At 39.2% G+C, this 24,134-nt stretch overlaps 1 protein-coding gene across 8 annotated transcripts in view; it reads left to right on the plus strand.

Annotated features, from left to right (window-relative positions):
- FGGY (FGGY carbohydrate kinase domain containing) overlaps positions 1-24,134 on the plus strand; it is a 364,704-nt gene that overhangs the window by 73,357 nt on the left and 267,213 nt on the right. Inside the window, exon 1 of one of the 8 annotated variants that reach the window (XM_039887704.1) lies at positions 14,970-15,079. The exons of the other annotated variants lie outside the window; for them this stretch is intronic. The gene's annotated coding sequence lies outside the window, so the exon portion shown is untranslated. Of the gene's footprint in view, positions 1-14,969; positions 15,080-24,134 lie in introns of those variants that run through there. 8 annotated transcript variants of the gene reach the window in all.

A 24,134-nucleotide genomic window follows, 5' to 3' on the forward strand; every position in this document is an offset into this window, starting at 1 on the left:
CATGAAGTCATTTTGAATTTAAGGAGTCTTGCTAATCCAAGGCAATGTGTCTTAATTTGACAAAGTAAAGGCTGCCCGATAAGCAACCCTAACTACAAGTTCTGTGAAACCGGGGGTGTTTGTAAGTTTAGATTGTGCTAGAGAAATGTGGTGATGTGGAAGAATGGGCTCATTTTCTTCTGTTTACTCCCTTTCCCACCCCAGCCCCCTCTTCTCTCCTCTTTTCTCTCTCTCTTACTTACTTTGGCCCAGTTCAGCCCTGCAGTCTGGCCTCTGCAGTGGCTTGATGTGAAATTTGAGAAACATATGTAGTTTTCTATTTCAGGAAAATGAGCTCAGGGATTGAGAGTGAGAGTGTGCGTGTGCGTGTGCGTGTGTGTGTGTGTGTGTGTGTTTTGTTGGCTGTTAAGCTCTGATCTTGCCCAGTGTGGTTTTTTGATGATGGGAAAGAGGCTTCGAAGCGTTTTTTATCAGAATTTCTTACAACAAACTTTAAGGCTCGGTTTCTTTAGTTGGGCCTCCCACCCGCTCCCGGCCCATGACACAATGTCATCTATTCTGTCAGAAGTACGAAGAAATGCACATTGTTCCTATTACAATCAATTCATTGCTGCTGGCACACAAATATACAAAAATGGCCACTGTGTCTGTCCTTCACAAAAGCTATTTTAAATGTAGTTCAGTGGAGGACCAGGGATCTGCATACCGTTGCCCGTAAGGGAAAAGCGATCCCTGGGGGAGAAGTCTGCCTTTGTTTTGCCTTGGAAGGGCCAGTATTCTTCTTTGTTCTAGAGGTGAATGCCAACACTGGGCTCAGTGCCCTGTAGACCAAACTTCATTGATCCAGCCATGCAAAGGATGTGTGGACCAGCATCACTGGCGTGTTGAGAGAAGGGCTGAGCAGGGTGGGCCAGGATGAGTGGGCCGGGGTGAGACTGGCGCAGATGCCGGCTGAGAGTTGGGGAGGCAGGAGGTGGGCTCACTCACAGCATTCTGGTCAGGTCTGACCTGCCCCATGTCTGAGGGTCTGTGGCCCTTGGAAGCTTCTCATTCTTAGTGGAGGAAGACTCCTTGACTTGTGGTTATCCACTAGACATGAGCTTTCTGAATATAGTAGCATGTCTGTTTTCATTTTTATATCTGGGGGGTGCTCCCTGAATTCATAAGAGAATGATGTGCTCTGATGGAAGTCTCCATAGGTTATGCTGGGGGTACAGAGACGGGATCTATCTACCCACCCCCAGGGCGGGGTGGTGTAGGGGGAATGAAGAAGGAGAAAACATGGGAAAGGTATATCCGCAGGGAAGGGAGCTGCCATTCTTGGCAGAATGCATGTAACACTGTTTTATCCTTACAGTATGTCATTTTTACAAATGAGAAAACCAAGACTCAGAGAGGTCAAGGAACATTTTCAAGATCACACAGCTACTAAGGAACAGAGATTGGATCTGAACATGGGTTTGTGTGGCTCCAAATCCATGTATGTCCCTTACTGTGGCCCATCTTTCTCTCAGGGGAGAATGGATGGGAGCCCTGGTTCCTCTCACATTGCACTCATCTCCACCTCCTTTTTTGTCTTATAGGTGAACTGACCATCTCCCCCTGGCCCTAAGATCTGATCTTTGTTGAAAAAGTTTGGGAAACTTTAAGAGGCTTTCAGGTAGTGGCCAAGGTGGGCTTTCCATAAAGTGAACACAGTGAAGCTTAAGCTTTAGGGCCCCTCACTTGCATGGGCCCTTGTGAGTACTGGTAGTTGTTGGGAATTGTAGAATTGGGAGGGTATGAACTCAGGAAGCATTTCTATGGAGGTGTTTCTGATCTTAGAAAAGGGGGACATAAATCCCTAAAGCTCAGTTACTTGTTTTAACTTTCTCCTTATAAATATTCATCATTGCACCTGATTTTGTACTCATTCTTTTGTATTCCTTTTCTTATGTAGTCCCCCATATAAAAGCTTCAGATCCTTTATTTGCCCTGGGAAATGGTATGAGAGCATCTTTCATGGAGGAAGTAATGGGAACTCAAGGAGCAGAGGTTGAGTTTGAGCTCTGGGGTAACATGGCATCTCTGGGACTTACTGGGTGACCTTGAGCAAGTGATTTACTTTTTCTACACTTTATTTTCCTTATTGGTACCTCATGGGTTTGTTATGGGGATTGAAAGGTTTCACGTATATAGAGCTTCTAGTACAGCATGCCGAGGACTCAATAAATGTTAGCTGCCCAAAGTGCTATGATTGTTATACAATAACAATTTGTATATGAGACCCATCTAGATGGACCTTAAACCAGTGTCTGCCATTAACACATTGACCTTCTGGAGGGTGTAGTGCAGGGACAACTGTAGACTTAGATTACAAAACCCACTTTATGCATTTATTTCATTATCATCTTTGACCATCATTACTTTATGCATTTATTTCATTATCATCTTTGACCATCATCCAAATGGCTTCAAATAAATTTTTCTTATATGGAAAACTGGTCCTTTTTTTTCACAGAACCGAGATGTGAGCTATCTTTATCTCCTGCCAGTTTTCATCACACACCAACATTCCAGCCACATCAGAAATCTTGTGGATCTCTGTGCAAGCCAGGCCTTTTCATATCTTCTTGCCTTTGCATACACTGTTCCCTCTCTCCAGGATTTCTTTTGTGACCTCTTTTCTTCCTGAATTGTTTCTCATTCTTCAGGACCTTCTTAAACATCAGATTATTTGTGAAGCTCTTGGGACTCCCTGGGGCAGTTAGACACGCCCTCTTCATTGTTCCTATAGTTCTTCTAGCACTTCCCTCATTGTACTGTAATTATTTCTCTGCGTTTATTTTTCTTCTACTGGTCTGAGAACTCTTTGGACAAAGAAACCACCATTTATTCACCTTCCTAGCCCCTAGTACAGAGTGTATGACACATATTAGGTGCTGAGAAATTTGGGGCGTTGATCGAAAAGATTTTTTTCTTCCCATGCCATTATATTTGAAAAGCCATAATAGTTTGCTCCAGAAAAGCTATATATATAGTATGATGCACAGAATCATGTTTTTCCATTGGTTGCTACTTCAGTTTAAGAAATGTTTTTAATGCCCGATTGATCTCTATTTGGAAATGGCTTTTAGCCTTTGCATTTTGTTTCTCTGCCTTTAATCCTCTGATTTAAGCAGATAATAACTTTTTAAACAACTAAAGTGTGTCTTCCTGGCTAGACTGTAACTTCATGAGTGCACTATCTTATATATGTGGTCTACAGCTCTATCCCTAAGTCCCCACACAGAGACTGGTACAGAGTAATGATTCAAGAGATAGAATAAAGTATAATAATATTAGTATTGGTAGTTTATACTAGTAACAGAGTAGTTAACATGTGCCGGTTCTGTTGTGAGCACTTGAGGTACGCTAGCCCCTTCCATCCTCCCAGTAGCCCTTATGTGATATGTTTTATGATTATCATGTATTATTTATAGATAAGAAAATTGAGGTTCAGAGAGGCCAAGGAACTTGTTCAAGTTTACATGGTTAATGAGCTACAGAACTGGGATTTGAACTCAGGTAATAGACTGTAGAATGCAGGCTTTTTACCACAATGGCATTCTGCCTCTGATTACTACTAATTACCTCAATACTTGTTTCTTAACTGATTATTAAGGGACTCTAACAAAGACCTATTTTTCTAAAGTAAAGAGTTCATTTGGTAGTTGATTATTCACCCTAAATCAGTGTTTCTCAAAGTGTGGTCCCCAGATCAGCAGCATGAACATCACCTGGAAATATATTAGAAATAAAAATTGTCTGGCCTCACCCTCACCTACCAAATTAGAAACCCAGGGAGTGGGACCCATAGATCAGTATTTTAACAAATCCTCCAGGAGGTTCTGATGTATGTTAATATTTGAGAACAGCTTCCTAAGACTAAATTATTTTCTCTAGAATTTTGCCCTTTCTTTTGCTTTATTCTATTTTTCTTTTAGGGTAGAAAACAATGACATTTTTTTTTTCTGGATTTATTGAGGTATAATAGATATAGAACATTGTGTGTTTAAGGTACAAGTTGTGTTGATTTGATACACTTACATGTTGCAAAATGAACATCTCCATCATGTCACATAATTACCATTTCTTTTTTGTGTTGGGAACATTTAGTATATAGTGTTGTTAACTATAATCACCATGTCGTGCATTAGATCCCTTTTGACCAGAAACTCTCCATTTCCCCCATTCCAGCCCCTGGCAACCACTATTCTACTCTCTGTATGAGTTTGGCTTTTCCAGATTCCACATGTAAGTGATAATCATAGAGTATTTGTCTTACTCTGTCTGACTTATTTCACTTAGCACAATGCCTTTGATGTCCATCCATGTTGTTGCAAATGGCAAGATTTCCTTCTTTCTCATGGCTGAATAATATTTCATTGTATGTGTACATGTGTGTATACCACTCTTCATATATTCATCTACTGACAGACACAGATTTTTTCCATAACTTGGCTATTGTGAATAATGCTGCAGTGAACGTGGGAGCACAGATATCTCTTCAAGATCCTGTTTTCATTTTTTTTTTTATAATATACCCAGAAGTGAGATTGCTGGATCTTATGGTAGTTCTACTTATAATTTTTTGAAGGAAATTCCATACTGTTTTCCATAGTGGCTAATTTACATTCCCAGCAACAGTGCACAAAGGTTCCCTTTTCTCCACACGCTTGCCAGTACTTACTATATCTTGTCTTTTCAGTGATACTTTTAAGCTTTTCTTAAAATGAGTCATACTTTTTGGGTATCTCACCTCCGTGTATTCCTGAGTTTTGTGACATTTATGTGGGGGACTAAGCTCTAGCCGCAGTGAATATTTGGCTAAGCTTCCTGAGAGATTTCAAAATATTGGGTGTGTCTGTAGCCTAATGATTTTTTTTCAGCGCTGATGGATTTCAGGATCCAAGAATTTAAAGAATAGGCTACCCCCTCCATCCAGCCCTTCTCTCTCAGGTTTCCCTAACTGGAGGGTGAAGAAGGATCCCAGAGATGCAGGGATAACAGAGAAAGGGGAGGTAGCAGGGCCAGTGAATGGGGAACGAGGGCTTCATGTCATCTCACTTCCCAGAAATATCCTCGGCCCCTATAGACTCTTGGGTTACACATAGTAGGAAAAAAAGAACACTGGACTTTGAATGGGACTTGGAATCATGGTTCAGCCTCTTTACATATGTGGTTTTAGGAGACTGGCCTTGCCGATAGGCAGTTAGTTCTTTTATCTGTAAGATAAAGATACTATTACCTACTTCATGATGACGATGTGAGGATTTACTGAGGCACATTATGAATATTTAAGTCATACTGGTTGTGTTGAGGGGAAGCCATAATAGTTAAATTTAATCACTAGCATCTTCATGAGAGAGTGATCTAAGAAATGGATTGTAGGTTTTACAAAGCAACAAGAACTCCAGAGCCCTCCAAAATAGCTGCTATTCCCAGGACCAGAATTCTGGGAGGTCCAGTTCCAGAGAAAACCAAGCACCAGGTTGAACACTTTATGTCTTAGATCTCCTCGTTTTCAAAAAGGTATCTAAAAGTGATTTAACAATGTCAGGATTTAGACTTAAGGTCTGTGCGTGCACACGCGTGTGCGTGCGTGCGTGTGTGTGTGTGTGTGTGTGTGTGTGAAAGAGGCCATTGCTACAAGTCAAAACCTAAGGACTATAAAAATATTGATGCAACTGTCAGAGGTACATGGTATTTGACCTTCTATTAATAAAGACAAATTATTGCATTTCTGTGATATTTGAGTCTGCAGGAACTTCCCTTAATTCCACTGGTATTCCATTCCACAGCTACCAGGGCTATGGGGATGAAGGACACAGGGTTGTGTTTCTGATTTATGAGGTGGAATATTAGTCTGATTTACTAAACTGAAAGTCAGAGACGTTCGGATAGCAACACAGTGAAACTTCTTGAATGATAACAGCCACAGAAACAACTCAAGTCTTTGGTGGCATAGCAATAATTTTGACCAGATGTTATCCACAGAATAAAATATAAGCCATGGGGGAAAAATAAGTAAGTAAACACAAATAAATAGAGGTCGAGGAAGATACTGAACAGTTTAATCTGGAAGCAGATGGACTTTGAGAGAGATTTTTTGGTGACATTTGCAGGATGTAGGCAATGGAGTGTTCCTTTGCTGTTTGCCAACACCATCCCACTTCATAGATTGTTGCTTTTCATCCAGATGTTATGGTGGGTCATGCCAGCATAGAAGAGCAGAGAAGTATACCCTGCATTACTTAAAAGAAGTCTCAGCTTCCACAGGATAGCATTTTTATTTTTCACCCTTGCCTTTGCCCCATTCAGAAAGAGCACTTTGTAATCAGCTCATCTAAGCCTCAGACTTCAAAGGGAGCTCATTCTTGTTTGACAACAGTCACATCCACTTTTGCCAACTCTTTGACCTTTAGAATAACATGCACTTAGGTCTGACCTGTCAACTATAAAAATCCATCCAGATCAAGGACTCCGTATTTTCAAGAGCACATCTAAGGGATGGGGGCCCTTCTAATTTTGTTTTTCTAGGACTCGTCTTGGGAGAAACCAGCTGCTGCTCCTAGTCTTAATGAGATGTGACTATAGAAGGGATGAGTTTGTGAGACCTCAACTTACATGATGATCCTGTACCCTTTTATTACAAGTTGCACATGATATTTTTAGCTACTCAAGTCAGCATTTTTCTCCAGCTGCAGTCAATTTTATCTAATTCCTGTTGATCATGATCATTTGACTGTAAAAGTATAAAAAGGAAAAAAGAAGAATTTCCAAAGACCATTTGCCATGGGGAAAATAGGATATGTTGACCTTTCCACTTATGTCCATTTGGGGCATTTGGCCGTGAGAGTCAGTTCCAGAACCTGATTGGTTAATTAGAACAATTAACTTTCTGATACAGCTTGTTTGTGGCTTTGCGCAATGGCAGTAATATTACTTTAGGTTTGTGTCGTCCCCGTCTTCTTAAAAAACTCAAAGTGGTGTTCCTTTCTGTAATTCCTTTGTTCCCAAAGTACATCTGAGACGTTGTATGTGGTTTCAAAATGTAAGCGCATCATCATGAAGGATAAATGAATGTGACGATGGTGTGGGAATCATACCTTATTGAAAGTACCTAAAATAGGGAATGAGGAAGCCAGTTAAGTTTCCAACAGCTATTAGCTATGAGGCATTTTTGTATCTCAGTCTCTTCATTTAAATTGTGGGAATAATAATAGTGCCTATTTCATAGGGTTATTGTGACTGTCGATTGTGTTAATACATGTATTTACATAGCAATGCTGATAAGTTCTCAATAAATGCTGTTGTTTGTATTAGTTTTAGAGTCAGTCAAATATGAGTTTAAATACCCCTTCTATCACTTGTTATGTAGTCTTGGGAATTAATGGTATCGATCTACGTGGTTGCTATTTTTTGAATATTAACATAATAAATGCCAGACATTATATTAGATACTTTGTATAGGTATTTCATTTCTCTCTTAATTCTTTCTTTAACTTTCTGAGATAGGTATGATCATACTCATCTTATAGATGGCTAAGGTAAGATTTAGAGAAGTCATGGAATCTGCCCAAAGTAACAGAGATAGCTTAGTGGGAAAACTGACTCTCTAAAGTGCTTGTTCATGGTTACCTATTTAGATTCCCGAACCATACCTTTATTGTTTGTAATGGAAATAACAGTAGCTCTTTGTAAGGATTAGGTATTGTACATGAAGTGCTTGACATTTACTGGGGACTCTTGACATGATGCACTGTGATATTATCATCTTCAATTAGAGCTTTCTATGCAATAGGATTTTCCTTTTTCTGTTCCTCGTGCCATGTATATATTTGTATGCATTGAAGGAGCATTCTTAAGGATTCGTAAGTGTTCTTGCATTTCTGAGAACTTTAGAATCACACATATAATATGGTGCCGTGTACACTTGGGTATCCGTGTGTATGTGTACTTTCCAGCCATCTAGAAGTGGATGGATACTATATAGGCGTACTATGTAAGGAAAATTGCAAGTCTTTAAAATCATGGACTCAAACCTGAAAGTGTTTTGCCCTCAATGTTTTGCTTTTCTGTTTATTCTGAAAGTTGTTAAGGAAACTGGCTCAGCTAAAGCCAAGCATTTAGGAATCAAATAAGTTTGGATGGGCAGGGTGGAGTCAGCATTATACGTACAGTTTGGCACTCAGAAGCAACAATAATCCTTTAGACTGGTATGTACAAATGTAATATATTCCATTATGTTTTAGCCTATATTCCCTGCCTTAGTAAGTGAAAACTCTGTAAAGTTGGACTGTAGGCCACTGCCTCATTTTTTTCCTTCCGTAGTCACATCTTCCATGTTGAAGGATCAACACCCACTTCCTTCATTTATTCAATTATGCATTAACTCCTTAACCCTCTTCAATGTAACTGCATCCCTACCATCCACCCTAGATGGATTGCCATCCACTGGTAATTTTTTTATGGGTATTTCTGTCATAAACATACAGCCCAGACACATCTGCTCACCTGACTATCACTCTCATATCCTCCAGAGACATACAGTTTTAAGGAATTGTCCTCTTGTAGTTTGTAAGTTTAAAGTCTGTAATATTAAAGATTGTTTAGCGGGAACAAAATATGTTTCAGGAACTTCATTTTTCTCTAACACTTTCATTTTATGTACTCTTTATATTTTTAAAAAACTTATATCAGTTGATTTATCAATGTGAATCAGTATTCTTATACACAATTTTTGAGCTTTCCTTGTGAAATATGAAGATTGTAAGGTTGACATTCTACTTTTATTTCATCTTTGTAAGATATAAAGAATTCCTAAATAGAACTTTTCCTTGAAGATTTTTGATATAAGTGGAACTAAATTATTATTGTTTTATTTTATGTTATGAGTGATAGAACCAAACAGTGCCATAAAGATTATAATTCTAATACTATTTTTAATAGTACTTTGCTTTATATTATTTAACTTTTTATGTGGATTCACAGTCTCAAAAAAAGATAGTGTTCTTTGTCTACTTGATATTTGGCTTATCAATCTATTGTGTTAAATTATTTTACATTTCTTAATTGGTTTGGTATATAATATTAGCAGTTTTCAAAATCAATATTAATAGCATTTGCTTTCATAATATAAACATTTATATTTCAACTAATTGTTACTTCTCAACATACAAAACTCGTAGATTTTTTTCACCTCAAGTTAGACCTAAATTGCTTATTTAGAGGTGAATTTAGAGGTGAATACTGTGGTATTGACAAAAAATCCCATATGACTTTGTATTACTGACATTGTTATACTATTTAGATATGATGAAGACCTTGGCTGTGATCATTGTCATTGCTCATACACAGGTTGAATAATGCCAGAACTGACGTTGAAATAAGCAGTGCCGAGGCCAAAGATAGTGCTGGTAGTGATTTTGGGTAAATATTGTTGCCATGCTAAACTTCAATATGTTACTGACAAATTCCCATTTTAGATATGTGGGAAATGTTGAGTGGCTGAGATACTAAGTAACCTGTTAAGGTCACATGGCTAGTGAGTACTTGCCAGGGTTTAAATGATAAAACTCATGCTTTTAACCACTAGAGTTCTGCAAACCACTCAATAAGTATTTGTCTGTTTAGCAAATCAATTCCTGCAAGGAATTGATTCTAGTGATGAAGATAGATAACCATAATAAATTATGATTCAATGAGAAATATGTGACTGCAGAATGAACAGTCCAATAAAGAACATGTGAGTAGCAATAAATTGTGGTGGGACTGGGGACAGATTGAGGGAAGGAATGGGAGAAAGTAGCATCTCAGAGAGGAGGCACCAAGACTGTGGCAGTTCAAAGGACTTTCCTTTGAACTGCCACAAGCCTGTAGTTACTCCTACCATGAGACATATTATTCAGTGTTTTGATTTACTTGTTCATCTTTACCTCCCGCTAGACAAATAAGTAAGTAAGGGCAGGGGAAAAATCTCTTATCTTGATCATTTAGTGCAGGATCTGGTACCTAACAGTTACTTAATACATACAGAATGATGAGCGAATGAACTGTATCTGCAGAGGTGAATACAGTGGACAGGTGAAGAAGGACATTACAACCAAAGATATGAACAAAAATGAAAGTGTGAAAACTCATTGCATGTTGAGGAAACAGTGGGCAGTATGGAGTGGACAGAACATGGAAATGTAAGACTGGGATCTTGTGAAGGGTTTGGGTCAGCCATGCCTATGTATATGCCATGATAAAAAGCGTTATTGGATTTCTGAGAGCATGTGTTTCCCTAACACATCTTTATCTGTTCAAAGAAAGACTAAGCTAAGATATATCATGAGAATGAAAATGATTTGTTTAATAGACAAATACTTATCCTATTTCTGCTAGTTATCAGTTGTGTGACAGTGGGCATCTCACCTAGCTTTATTGTCCTGATTCTTACACAGCGAACATTGGATAAAGATTTATTAATTGAATTAATTAATATAATGATATCTTTTTGGAAGAAAGTTTTAAGGAATTTGAGATACAGCTATGTAAAAGACCTAGGATTGTGCCTGGTACTTATTCACTGAGTGGGATATAAGGGGGCTACCAGGCATGAAGGATACTGAGCATTTAAATAGGGTAGCAGTTCTATGGTTCATAATGGCTGGTCTGTTTGGAACTGAACCAAATTAGTGGCAGGTTGGGGGCACTGGGGCTCAAATCACCTGGAAGAGGGATTATTTGGCAAAAAGAAACAAGACTCGTAGGGGCTTACAGGGTCAAGGAAAAGGTTTTGGTTTCAGTGGACCCCTGGAGTGCAAATCAAGTAACAAGTGTGATGCTCAGTTGTTTAGATCTTATCTGGGGGAGAGGGCCGGGTTCAAGGAAACCTAGGGGTGCTGTGCCTGGGCTCCTGAGGACCTAGACTCAATGCTAGGATACAGGCAGCACAGTCAAGTCCAGACTGCCTTGTGGGGCTGAATTTAAGTCTAGTGTTTTGACCCTTGCTGTGATCTGGATGGGCTCATCTTTAAGGGTCATGAAAGAAATGAACTAAAACATTTTGGTAGTCAAAAAGTAAAACAGGGTATAAATTACCAGTGATGTGGATGCATCTGTAAGAGCTTTACAAGTGTTCTTTGTGTTTATAAATAATTTTTTCTTTACTTTCTCTCTATAAATCATACCAGAGGATAACATTTTTCTCAGTATTGATTTTGATAAGACTGGACCAGGCTCTTTATATGTCCAATGTACACATTTAGAAAGCCATCCATTTTTTTTATTCACACATTTGTCAAAGTACTGTGTGCTCTGCCTTTAGAGGACATTCAAATGGAAGCCAGCCTCCCCCAGACTACTTACATTGCAGTGTAAGTAGCACCATAACAGAGGTCTGGTAGGTTCTGGATTCTGAAGTAGCAAAAGCGGGGTGATCAGCTCTGCCCAAGCAAGCAGGAAAGGCCTCACAAGATAAAATATGAAGGCTGAGCAAGAATTTACCAGTGGATGAAGAGGGTCACCTGGCGAAAAGGCATGTGCAAAGGTGTAGGCATGTAGGACATTGGTGTGTTGTGAGCATGTTAGCATAACCAACATAGATCATGTCAGGGATCATTGAGAGAAAAAAATGTCCTCATGTTTTCAGTCAGGCTTTGGGCTTTATAGGTGTTTATGGCATGGCTATAAACCCTGGACCCACAGCTGTATGCCTCTGTGGTCCTGGGCAAGCACCTCAATTTTTTTATTCCTCGGTTTCCTCATCTGAGATAATAATAGGACATGCCTCACAGGGTGGTTGTGAGACTTAAGATAATAGCATAAAGCATTTCAAAAATCAGTTATTATTATTTCTATAATACCTATAATTATATAATTAACAATAATTATCATTACTCAAATTTTAACCTGTAGTCAGAGTGGAACAATCTGTCGAGACCGATGCTTAAGAAAGATAACTGTCAGCCAGGTGGAGTGGAGTATGAATTGGAGCAGAGGACTGAGGCTGGTGGCTGGGGAAGCATTGCAGTATTCCCAGGGATATTAGAGGCCTGAATTAATGTAGTCGAAGTGGAGATAGATCTGGAAGATACTGGAAAGGATTGATTGAGTTGGATTGATTGAGTTTGGTGCAGTATTAAACAAGGAGCATGAGTCTCCTCTCAGTATTCAGGAGTCGTTCTAAGATACATACTGATGTCCATGTATCCAGGCACCATGGAGGTGTTGATGACAGTTCTGCTCTGCACACCGCCACTGTGCTCATATCCACACTGTGCGTTCCAGGCAGGGCATCGTTTGCTTCATGCTGTTTTCGGCCGACTTAAATGTAACACATGGTGATGAACATATTTACATAATGTGTGGCTGGCGAAATAACGGAAGATTAGAATTTCCCGTTTTAATTCCATTTTAAAGATGCTTGTTAAGCAAAAGAATATAATTCATTTTTCAAACTGCTGAAATGTTATTTTGGCCTCTTGAATCAAAGACATTCCGCAAGTGTTTTCTTTATTACATGTCTTAAACTTTAATTAGAATTTAATTATAAGATCCTGAAGGCATGAGTAGTAAGAGGAGCAGATGGGACAGTAAAAGCAGCTTAGTGAAGGAGGATTAAAGATTAAAAGTTGCTTGTTAATGGCATAAGGAATGAACAGAGAGCTAAATTACTATGCTTTTGTGCTGTTCTGATGCTTTTTCAAATCTACAACTTAGTTCCTGGTTTAAAGCTGAAGAATCTCATAAATCAGATTTTTATTTTTTAGGGATTTGTACATCAAAAATAAACTCAATGGACATTTTTAATTTGAACCTTCGTTCTAAACTCAGAAGGATCCTTTACTGTTAGTCAATATTTTCGAACACAAACATGGAAAGCAGAACCAGGATGCAGTCTTTTCTCCCCCTGCTTTCCTCAATGTATAGGTAAAAAAAAAAAGAAAAAAAGTTTGGTGTTTCGTTTTTGTTTTTTGTTTTTAATGTATTTGTGTTTCAGAACTTGGCTGTACTCATGTCTTTTTTATAACGTGCACCCTGGCTGCACTGGACAGCCAGGTATTGGCAGTATCGGCAGCTCTGGGATGGCGGAAGGAATACTGGATGGAGCGAGAGCCCCTTCATAACGATGGTCTCGGACAAATCTCTTTACCTCTCTGATCCTCTTTTGTTACTTGTAAAAATTATTAAAGAATTCCTACGTGATGTTGTTGTGAGAATTTAATCTGAATTCAGTACTTCCAAAAGGGTTATTGGGGGACCCTATTAAGATAGAGTCAGGAAATAATGTGTACCTAAGAATTTAGATAAAGTGCCTTACAAACATAAGCCATTTATAATTACAAGGTGGTGCAACTAGGGATCCAGACCCTTTGATTAGTCACAAAACAAGTAAAACATGGCACAGGGCAAAATGGTGTCTTATTCCTTCTAGCACTTTGTACAGCAGTTTGTACATAGTAGGGGTTCAAATTATATTTGCTGAGTTGAACTGAAAGAAACTCACTTCATCTCTTGGGGGACCATCAAATGAGCGTGAGAGATTTTGTGAGAGATGGCTGGAGAAGGCATTGGTCTATGAATCCAGGCCAAGTTGTTCCCTAGGAAGGTCTGATACCTACTCAAGAAGTTAGCTCATATGCTCCTCCTGCCTTTAGCCTGCCCTAAAGTCAGTCTTTTCGTTTTGCCCACCTTGGGCCATCAGCTGGAAGGGTGGCAGAGATTTGGAGTGGGGACACCTTGAGATGTCACACACTGAGGATGACCTGCCGTGCTCCTTGGAGGTATGTTTAGGACGATCTCCTGCTAGGCTAATGATCCTACCACTTAATGCTTTCGCTCCTACTTTTGCTTTCTTTTGTGGAATCTTAAATTTAGATTCCTCTCCCCATGTATATAGAATCTTGATGCAGACTTGACAACAGTTGAGAATAAAAAGGAAGGAAAAATATATAATGAAATAAAAAGAATTTCATCTACCATGCAGGACAACTTTTCTTTAAACATCTTGATGTACAGTCCTAATTAGCTACATATTTCATATTTGTAAAATCATCTAATCACTAAAATTTATTTGTAACCCCCAAATCAATACTTGTGGCACTTTCATGATCATTCTCAGACATGTGCAGAGTGGTGAAAATTTTCTGAGGTGCCCGATGAGCACATTCTCAGCTGAGGTCATGCAAGAAGACCCTCTGTCATCTTGTTCCCACTTTCATACTGTAAACAAGTGTCCCTTCTTGGTCTATTGGTTGCCACATTTTTCTCATTTTTGTGCTTTTTGTTGGTGATTTCACTTTTTAAAATAGCTCCCAAGCAAAGTGCTGTCTTTTTTACATGCAAGAAGGCTGCGATGTGCCATATGGAGAAAATATATATGTTAGATAAGCTTCATTCAGGTATGAGTTAAGTGCTGTTGGCTGGGAGTTTAATGTTAATGAAAACAACTATATATAAATTGGGGTGTTTTTAAACAGAAGCACACATAAAACAAGATTGTGTATTGGTCAGTCGGTGAAGATGTAACCAGAGGCTCGCAGGAGCCTAATCTCATGTTTCCCTTAGAAACAATGATTCAGGATTTACTAACTCAACATTTGTGGAAACTTGATAGGATATAACTGCCACAAGTAATGAGAATGGTCTGTGTATCTTTCTACTCTTCTTCTCACTCTCTTTCTTGATCTTTCCATCTCAATCCCTCAATCTCTGTTGTATATGGTACATATATACTGTTTGCTTAAATTACATATGCCTATATTTAGCAATTATGGTGTCACACAGCACACTATTTTGTGGCATATCTTTTACCTTATCAATTGTATTGGACTTTGGCCTGTTTGCACTCAGAACCATTTGTTGCCCTTGGCCTGCTCTGTTCTACATTCCAGGGCGTTGACCCCTGCCCTCTGACATTTTGACAGCAATGGGAACTGGGAGGGCAGGAGAAAGAGGGACGCCAGAGTGTTCTTCCTTCTCTCTGCCTTTGGCGATATCACTGACAGTGGACGCATCCCCTCCGTGGCTCTCCCACCCTCTGAGCAGACCCCCGTGGCTCCAGCTTCTGATGGGTGACCCTGGCCCTTGGATTCCAGAAACTACCTCTTCCCTTTGTCCTTTTAGCTTACCGGTGGGAGCAGCTTCCTTCTGTTGCTCATCTCTTTGAGTTTTGTCCCTGTCTCCTGGGGGTGGTGGGGGGGTGGGGTGGGGTGGAGAAAGAGAGGAGTGGCAAGGGTCCAACGCTCTATGAGAGAGGCTAAGAATGGGGTGGAGAGAGTGGTTGGCAGCAAGGCCATACGTGTTCAGTGTATGATGCTGAACTCTGCGTGCAACGGTTAAGCAGCTAAGATGCCATAGGCAGTTAGAAAGCACCCCGAACCTCTCATTCTGAGCTCCATTTTTTTCTGGAATATTATTCCCCTAAACTTGACTAGCTCATCCACTGAGGGAGAAAAAAATCTATCCTGATAATTGTTCTGACAGGACTCTTAAAATGCCTCGCTCCCTAGAATATATACTTTTTCTGGCCTCTTTTTATTCCGTTCTTCACATTAGGACCCTTTCTCCCAAGAGTGTGAGATTCCCTGTGGGTCTTATCCTCCATTCTGAGCCTATTGTTTTGACCAGTCCTTATTAAAAATGTATTTTCTCCCAGCCTTAGCTGCACCCCCTGAAGTGCAGATTAACAGAAAGCCCTTCAGAGCTGAAAGACATTTTTGAAGCGCCTCTGTACCAAATGACATTAAATATTTGTCACCTGCCACATGTAAATCATTCATCTTCTTGCTTTAACTCTTGGACTAAAAGGTTTCTTGTCTCTTTTATGCTCAAGTGGAGATTTTACCTTGCTGTGCTGTTTTCCTATTCCTAAAATGTGGGATGTTTCTCTGTCTTCATAGCATTACTGGAAAAATTGCTTCTGACTTTCAGCATTTCATTGGGAGGCAATGTAGTATCACGGTGAAAAAACCTGTCAGATTCTGGGGCAAGCAGAAGGGGCTCTGCCACTTGCAAGTAGCTGTTTGGGCTTGGGGATCTGATATTTACCTTTTAAGCTTGTTGTGTAGATAAAATGGGACAGCACATGAATGAACAGCACTTAGCTGTTCCTGGCACCTAGTGGGGCTGCCACTAAAGGAAATTTTCTTTACTCATGTTCTCAGGTTTTCTATCTGGGACTTTCCAAATACATTTCTAAGCAATCTAGAATAAAGTATGCTATTAATGAAAAACCAAAAGCACTCAGTTTAATCTTTTAAATAAAGCTGAAATGTTGCTCATGCACTCTTCACTGTTTTCGGAATGGCTTTATAAAAATTTTTCTTGCTACAAAAACTACAGCATCTCAAAGGCTCGTTTCAGTCCTTTGATTTATACCTGAAAACATACAGAAGTTTAGATACTTTCAGCAAACACACATGCGTATCTTTGTGTATGTATATACTCTCTTTCTTCCTCTTTGCCTATGTATGTATGTACGTATGTATGTACGTATGTATGTATGTATGTATGTATATGCAGGCACACATATAACTCTTTAAGAAATGTTCTTTTAATGTTTTATTTTCTTTAAGTCTGTACTTCACATCATTTTTTTTCCTCCTAGAACTGTTTATCCTCACTCCAGACATGACCGTTGGAAAGGTGGCAGAAAAAACAAACGGCTGGTGTTTTTTGGGGCAGTCTGCATTCCTTTTAACTCTCTGAGACCAGGCTTATGCTTGAGCTTTCAACCTATTTGTTCTGGGGCCCAACCACTTTGATTCCTGCTTGAAAATTAGCCTGTTGTTCAAGCTCATGAGAGCAGCCACAGAGCTTTCTCAGTTTTGTGAACTAGAGATCTATGAAGTGTTGGATTTTATATGTAACTTTAACCAAGGCAGCCTTAACTGGGCTTTTGTTTTCTTATTTAACTTTTATCCTTGTAACTTTAACCTAATTTCTTTTTCAAATCTCCATCCTCACCCATCCCACAATCCTTAATCCCTCTTTTGTCCTCAGATTTTCTTCCAAAGTCGAGTATGACATTTAAATCCATCCTTTAGGAAGTGTCTAAAATCTAACATATACATAGAATTATTATTTTTTCTTAGGTTGCTTAGGGAGATGAAACAAAGGTTTTAGAATGCAGAATTTAAAAAACACCAACAGAAGTTATGGTGCAGCTTGGGAGACGTGTGGCTTTTCGAAAGCATCCGTACACTATCACTTGGCCTACACTTGGAAATAAAAGTGTGGATTTTTATTTCCTCTGCGAGAGGCCCAGGAGCTATGACTGTGGATGGTTTAGACAGGACAGGATTGAAAGGATAACTGCTTCCAGACCCTGAGCCTTGAACACTCAGCCATCATTCAGGCTCTCAAGAAAAGGAGCAGGAGGCTTAGGGAGTTTCCACGCAACTTCCCTTAGCTCCAGCTTGTATGTATTGGATCTCCACTATGGAAAATACTCACATACCTCAATCAAGCCTCACAATGGCCCTGTGAAGGAGATGGTAGTACTTCCTTCACATTTTACAGGTGAGGAAACTGAAGCTCTGGGAGATGAAGGAAATTTAATGTATAACCAAACTACAGTGAGTCCGGATTAACCAGATTGTAGATGGTCCTTCTTTTTCACAAGTACTTCTTTCCTCCTTGGTTTATGTGGCTTTTCTCCAGAGCTCTCCTTCTTATATTATCTCAGTGAAAGGGTGGAACTAAATCTGCGGAATATCTGTTATGTGTCAGGCCCTGTTTTATGCAGCGCGTGCTTTAATAGTAACCCTGTGAGAGGATGGTGGTAGTCTCATTTTGAAGAGGACATCCCCAAGGCTTTGAGGGTTAGGTAATTTGCTCAAGCTCACATAAGGTATAGGGGGTGACTCCAGGATTTGTGCCCGGATGTTATTCCAGAACTTTTTCCAAGTCCAGTACACCAGCTGTCCACATTAGAAGGTGGTCCATTGATGTGGGGCCACCCAGAATAGAAGTGGTAGTATGTGGCCATCAGTGCAGAGATGTTGTGATGCATGCACTATTGCAGTCTTGTTTCGTTTTTATTATTATAGAGATTTAAGGCAGCAGTAGGGTTGCTTCCTTAGTCTAAATTTCTTTGGAAACAAAGATAACAAAAACAGTGATGAGGGGTGTCGCTACCATATGTGAGTATCCATGTGTACCAGGCACAGTTACTTGGTCTTTATGGACATTCTTTCTGGTTGATCTTATAACAGTTCTGAGGTTTTGTCTAATTTACAGATGTGGAATCACTCAGGGAAATTAAGTCACTTGCCTGCCCTACCTCACACTACTAGTAAAGGAGGAGTAGGGATTTGAACCTAAGACTTTTTTATACCAAAACCATACTTCTTCCACTCAGCATATGGGACATATATCTTTGGGAACATGTATGGGGACCTCAAGTGGTACATAAGGTGATTTATAATAATACAGGGACAAGGTATTAAAGAACATTAATTCACATAGTTAGGAAGTGATCCTTCTCTTTTCAGTTGTCTTACAAACCATCTGTTTATGTCAGGGAGAAAGTCTTAGGGGCTAGTAAGTCTTTTGTAACTTTCTAATTCTCACGCCCTGCCCCCCACCTCCTTTTTGTTTTTAAACCAAGAGAGAACAGGGCTTGGACTCCGAGGCTTAGGCTACAGAATCTAGAAGAACATAATGACATTTATTATGCCTTCATTGTATTTTTAAGTTTTCTCTAATTAAAAAAAATTTATGCCGTGCATATATACAGAATAGTATGTGCATGTACCTATCACCTAATGAAAAATTAGATTGATATTAGGTACTATTGGAACCTTTCTCTCCTCATCATGTCTTCTTCCTCTCCTTCTGACCAACATTTTACATAATCACTGTACAGTAGTCAAAGACAGGTAATTAACGTTCGAACAATACTACTGCCTAATCTAAAGACCTTATTTTAGCTTTGCCAGTGGTCTCACTGATGTCTAGGATCACAGAATGCATGTGTTTAGTTATCATATCTTCTTTGTCTCTTGTAATTTGGAACAGTTCCTCAGTCTTTTCTTTTACGAGCACGACATTTTTGAAACGTCTGGTTGGATATTTTGTATCATGTCCCTCAATTTGACTCATGTTGCCTCAGGATTCAATTCAGGTTATGCATTTTTGGCAGGAGAACCACAGAAATGATGTTGTGCTCTTCACAGTGCATCATATCAGGAGGCATGTGATACTGATTTGTCCCATCACTGATGAAGTTAACCGGTGATGTCACTTGGTTAAGGTAGAGTCTTCCAGTTTCTCCACTGTAGTTACTATTTTCCGTTTTGTAATTACTAATTAGTTTGTGGGGACATACTTTGAGACTATGTAAATATGCTTCTTATCATACCTTATCCCACTAATTTTAGCATCTGTTATTAATTCTTGCCTGAAACAATTACTCCTGTGGTTTTTGCCAGATGGTGTTTTCCTATGTTTATAATTCCTTCTATATATATTAACTGGAACTCCGCTATAATTGGTTTTCCCTTAGTCTCCCATTTACTTATTCTTTCAATTATTTATTCATATCACTAGGGTACTTATGAATGATTGTTTTATTCTTTTGGTTATAATCCATTACTATCATTATTTTATAGCTCAAATAGTCACAGATTTAATGACTGGGAAACCTTCAAGTTGGCCTCTGTGTCCTTTTGACTTTTCCCCGTCTTTACTCTCTGGCAGCATAGGATGTTGCTTTCATCAGCCCTGGAATCAGCTGCTTCTTCAAGGAACCCTTAGAGAAGCCTGCTCTTGCTATTCTGCTTTCTTTCCTCTCAGTCACTCCTTCTTCCACTAAAATATGATTTCCATTCTCCCCAGTGCACTGACACTGCTGCTGTTAAGGTTGTTGCTAAAGCAGTGAGTGTTCTTGGTTCTTAAATTACTTGGTTCTTATATTACTGTGTATCAGACACTTCTTATGCCCTCTCAGGTAAATGGTAAAGAAAAAGCAGCATCATTTCTTGCTCCAGATGCCCTTGCAGCAACCAGGTTTGCCTGGGCTCTGAAAGGCAACCTATAGGTATCAACTGATAATGCCTCATCTTGTGCTACGTGCTGGTCATTATGTACCATGAGGTTTCCTTGTTAACACCGCCTCTTGATCTCACTTTGTGTTGACGTGTGCACAAGTTGGGTTTGTAGGGGAATTAATGTTCCCTTTCTCCTAATATGGATGGTCCTGAAATATAATTTATATGGTGCAGGGGATTGCAGAAGAGGTTGTCGTTGGTCCTACAGGGTGGAGAATTAATCACACTTAGTGGGGCCAGCTTGATAATGCATCTTCACTCCCTTTATCCATCACCCTCCTCTTCATCCCTGAGATTGTACTTACTAAGTAGTGCTAGCATATAAACCATCTTGCTCAGGGTCTACGTTCTGGGGAATCCACATGAAGACACACTGTATTTAACACTGTTCTCTGTAATCCCTTCTACAATATCATATGTTCATTCATTCATTTAAATTTTACTTACTGAGAGTTTATTTGTGGGAGGCGTTATATACAAGTAGGCAAGGACTTTGAACACAAAGAACTTATTGTAGTGGGGGAGACAGAAATAATGAAATAAACAAAAATAATTCAGTTGAATAAGTGCTCTAAAGAAAATACTACAGGGAGAAGAGTCGAAAGTGAGTCGAATGAAGAATGGCATTGCAATGGTTAGTATGTACTCTGACGTTTGAACGGAGGAGAGTCCAGTGAGAATTGAGCTGAGTGATCCATTCATGAGGAGGATGGGCCCTCAAGCAGGTGTATTTGCTTGACCTATTTGAAGAACAGCAAGGAGGCCTGTGTGACTAAACATAGCAAGGAGCTAGTTGGAGATGTGGACAGGAGAGGTAGAAAAGGACTATTCCTTGTAAGACCTCACAGGATGTATTTTGGAGTTTGGATTTTTTCTAAATGTGATGGGATGCTACTGCCTAGTTTTGGCAAAAGAGTGACATGATATGCTTTATATTTTAGTGTTTCTAGCTGCAGTGTGGAGAATGGATATTTGATAGATAAGAGCAGAAACGGATGAGAGGCCATTGTAATAATCCAGGTAAGAAATGATGATGTTTTGGACCACATACTTAAAGATGATGGAAAGTGTTTAGATTTGGGATATATTTTGAAGTTGATGCTGAAAAGATTTACTGATGTAGAGGAGGGGAGGTATCAGGTAAAGAGTAATCAAGGTGAACTCATGACCAGTTTATTCTTTTGACTTTGATGATGCCACACATACTTGCACCTTTCTGCTACTTTCTTCATAGATTCGTCCTTCTAGAGTCTCTCTATGTGAGTTTTCAGAGACTTCAGACCTTTAGTCCTCTGCTCCTCCCATTCTGCCAGGGAATGTACACCATTCCCTGTTGTACTCGCATTCCTAAATGATCCCATAAGTTAGAAAATGGGACGCACAGGCTGAGACTGCACACACAGACACCATGTAAGAGGGGCACCCATGGCAAACTGTACCATGAACCTGGTCTCAAGAGGGCTTCCTGAAATGAACACTCTCTGAATGTGTTACCAAGAGAGGGAATGTTGGCCCAGTATTGAAAAATCTTCTTTTTTTTCAAGACAAGTTAGAAATCCAGATTTTTAAAATATTCACAATCTTAAGATTTTTATATGTTAGCTGAAACTTTTTTCAGAACTCTGTGGGGCCAAACAAAACAAGTCTGTGTTCCAGATGTGGTCCTTGAGTTTGCAACTTCTGCCGAAATATTCTTTCTGGGGTAACTCAGTGTACATGGCTTGATTTTATTGATTTAATTTATGGGTCAATGACTTCCAAATTTGTATTTCCAGCAGTGTTCTTCAAAATATAACTAGCCATTGGACATAATTACATAGCTTGCCATAGCTGTCTCCTACCAGCATGTCCCAGATTCAAATTCCCCACCAACTTACCCCTTTCCTGCTTGTTCCATCTTAGTGATTGACTTTTTCCTCTCAGGGTGAAACATGGCTTCATTCTTGATGACTACATATTCAGAAGTCCATCTTAGTGTCTTGTTGTTTACTTTCTAAATATTTTCAACACTCTTCCTCCTCTTCCTTTTTACTACAGCCTTAGTTCGTTCATTCACCTAGCTTTGGAAGCAGTGTCGCAAAGTCCCAATTATTACATTCATTTTTACAGATGATGAAACTGAGACTTGGAGAAAATCTACAATTCATCCAGATCATGCGGTAGCAAGAGACAGAGTAACAATTTGAACTGGACAATGTTATTGTAGAACATCAGTACAAAAAAAGAAATTGCTCACTCATATTATAGGAAATTTAAATAACAAGTGTATGATCTTGGTACTCGTGTATACCAAGTGTATATAGTTATATTTGTCAGTTGTTTCTCAAGAGAGTTGAAAAAAAATTAATGTGAACGATTCAGTGGCAAAAATAGATAAACAAACAAATAAATGAATAAGAATAAATGGATGCAATCAACTAGAATTACCTAGAATTGCTTATAGCCCAACCTCTTCTAGTAAACTGATAAAAATTATATACTTTTAATTACAGTATTATCTAGATATAAAATGGTGCTTGCTTAGTACTCAGAGTATTTGAAAACACATCTTTCACTCACAAATTTTTAGCCTTTTCTTATTTTAGATACATTTGCTTCATCCATGCAGTCAGCTGAATCACAGAGAAGCTCATTGCAAATTGTGAAAGTTTGGTGTTCACATTGAAGACATTTTAATATCATTTACAAATATGTCTATGTAAGGGAGTCCTGGTGACTGAAAGTAAACAAAATTGATCCCTCCTGACGGGGAGCCTGTTGCCTGCTGTGTCTGGGTCCCGTTTTTGGATGGCCTCTGTAGGTTCATCTGCTTCTTCTGGCAGCCTTCGCCCAGCTGTTCCCAGCACAGAGGCCTTGCCCGGGCTGTCTCTGGGAAGGAGATTCTGCCTGCCTCCCCTCTCCATGGCATTTCCCAGAGAGTGTGTTGTTGTTTTAATTGAGAGCTGCTGGCAACTACACTTTGACTGTGTGGCAATCGCACTTAGTGGTTGGTGTTCTGCTTACTTCAGAGGATAGCTTTTATTTTGGAAAGATAAATTTTAGTCACCCACAAGAGAGCAAGCTTATTCCTTAGTATGCTGATCCTCTGGGTTCAGACACAATCAGAAGGCTTTGTAAGAAGCCCTCTGGAATTTTTCCACCAAAAATGTGATGGTTAAGAGCTTGAAATTTGGATTCAGACATTGCTGGGTTTGAGCCCCAGCTCATTTCTCTGAGCCTATATTTAATCTGTAAAATGGGAATAATACTTAACATATTGGGATTGTTATGTGGATGAAATGAAATAATGCCTGTGAAACCCTTATCTAAGTACTTGACACTTAATAAGCACTCAGTAAATGTTATTACTGATGTTATTAAAATAACTGTTTAATTATTGTATTACCTCATGCAACAGTTTCTCAGTCAGCTTCTATTATATATTCTCTCAGCGTAGCTCTCAAGTTGAAGGAACTACTTAACTACTATTAAGCCATGCTTGGTCAGCAGTCCTTCCTGCCCGATTTTGAATTAATTAAACAAATAAACTCTTTTTAAGTATTTTCTGCGTGCCAGGAACTGCACTAAACACTGCACATTTAAGAATGGTGTACTGTGAAATTTCACCCCTTTTCATTTTGTTTCTAATAGTGCATTATTGTGGTTTCTCATTATTGTGCCATCTCTCTTCCTACCTCCCTGCTTTTGCACAGATTGTTCCTATGACCTGGAATACTCTCACTTATCAAGTTGGCAGGGTTCTACCCTTAGCTCAAATCTCATCTGAAGCCGGCTCGAATCCCCCAGGGAGATTTAAGTGCTTTTTCTGCTGTCCATGTGCTGTGCTTTGAGTACATTATTCATTTATAATTACTCACGAGTGTGTATATTATAACTGTTTGCCTGTGTCTCTCTTCACTGGACTAGGGGCACTTTGAGGGCAGGGACTGTGTCTGTGTACTTTTATATTCTTAATAAAGGGACTTAATTCTATTTGTTGATGAATTGGATGGATGACTGGATGGATACATGGGAGAAAGAAGAAGAAAAGTGAATTAAAATAAATAAGTGAAAGGACCAATGAATGACACA

Source organism: Pteropus medius, unplaced genomic scaffold, assembly GCF_902729225.1.
Source record: "Pteropus medius unplaced genomic scaffold, Ma_sr-lr_union100, whole genome shotgun sequence".
In the NCBI taxonomy this organism is placed as follows: Eukaryota; Metazoa; Chordata; class Mammalia; order Chiroptera; family Pteropodidae; genus Pteropus; species Pteropus medius.